The sequence below is a fragment of the Neovison vison genome, chromosome 11 (assembly GCF_020171115.1).
Source record: "Neovison vison isolate M4711 chromosome 11, ASM_NN_V1, whole genome shotgun sequence".
Lineage (NCBI taxonomy): Eukaryota > Metazoa > Chordata > Mammalia > Carnivora > Mustelidae > Neogale > Neogale vison.
In genome coordinates, this window is record NC_058101.1 from 159,204,408 (window position 1) to 159,206,309 (window position 1,902).

Consider the following 1,902-nt stretch of genomic DNA (forward strand, 5'->3'; position numbering starts at 1 on the left):
TTCAATCTAACAACAGAAAGGACCAAAGGAATTAATTCAGAAATATTTGCAATAGAATTTAAATAAAAACCAGAAGCTATCATGAAATTTTTTTATAAGGAGGGATCTGGAAGTCCAGGAAAGGTATATGCTTCAACTATAGATACATTTGGTATATAAAGATGTTCTTGGTGAAATGATTGGGAGCATGAAGATGAGTTCAATATGGGGGAAGAGAGGGGTTACTGGAAAAGGAGGCACTTCAGGCAATATTCAATCCATAAATACAAATTTAGCACTTACTATTCATTTAACAATGTCTTAACAAATATTATGTGGCCATCAGTATTTTAGGTACTGGTAATAAAACAGTGAATAAACCGACACTACCTACTCTCAAGAGGCCTACTTTTTATTACTGGGGAAGTAAACAGTATATACACAATCAAAAATCTCATATAGCACATGGAAAATATGCAACAGAGAAGACCTTTTTTTTTTTTTTAAAGATTTTATTTATTTATTTGACAGAGAGAGATCACAATTAGGCAGAGAGGCAGGCAGAGAGAGGAAGGGAAGCAGGCTCCCTGCTGAGCAGAGAGCCCGATGCGGGACTTGATCCCAGGACCCTGAGATCATGACCTAAGCCGAAGGCAAAGGCTTAACCCACTGAGCCACCCAGGTGCCCCGAAGACCTTTTTTAAAAAAAAATATTTATTTATTAGAGAGAGAGAGAGTACACACAAGCTGGGTGAGTGGCAGGCAGAGGGAGAAGCAGGCTTCTCACCATACAAAGAGCCCAGTGCAGGACATGGTCCCAGAACCCTGGGATCATGACCCAAGCTGAAGACAGACACTTAACTGACTGAGCCACCCAGGCTTCCCAAGAAAGCCTTTTTGAAGAGGTGACATTTGATTTAAAACTTAATGACTGAAAGAAAATATGGTTGTAAGGTCTGGGACTTAGAAAGTGCTATAAATTGGTGACCCAAAAACTATTTACAACACTTCTTGTTCCTGCTTCTACTACTGCAAAAGCTAAAAAGTTCAACTTATTTTCATCTAGATCTGTCAATGTGACATATTGGTCAATGTGATGAAGTAGCACATATGAGAATGGAGTTTTCCTACCAACATGTATGGAGAAATTCTTATAAGGAAAAGACGTTGGGCCTTCTCAACTTATTCCTACCTGTACATGGATGTGATGCCTGAAGGTAAAGAAACTATATTTCTTTCATAAAGATAGAAGACGAAATATAGTTGTGCAGAGATACAAGGATCCTGAATCTTTTAGAATATGCTTGAACCATCAGATCACTTCTAGAAACCCTACTCTTAAATTTTTATTGAATAAGACAAATTAACCCCTTTTTCCTTTAGACCATTAAGAGAGAAGTTCTGGTTACTCATTATTAAACACAGTTATAATACTTAAAATAATTTTAACTAATGGATAAAGAAAATCTTACAATGGGAACCTACCAGTTTAGTGTAAGGCATAGACAGAAGGCTGGTGTCATTAAAACAAAATTTATGGGAGGGGTTTAGGTCAAAACTGATCTAGAGTCTTTTAGTCTGTATGCCTTGTCAATACCTACTTTGCAACTCTATTGACCCTTATCCCCACCTGTCTTACTCCAAGCTTGTTTGTTCCTCCCCTCGGGCTACCTGGTATGATAATGCCCAAGGGATCCCTGGGATTTATATTTTGAGGCTGATAGTCCCACTTTTGGCCTGGGTTAAATGAAGGAGAGTAGAAGACCTTTTTCCCCATAAACTAGGAATCAAGAAACAAACAAAAATCACACTTTTGTTGTTGTTGTTGAGCCCATTTTTGATCCACTTGTTAAGCTGCTTTAAATGCTATCAGCTGGTACAATATTAGATGCCATAGGAGAAGCTGGTTGATGAAGGAAGATA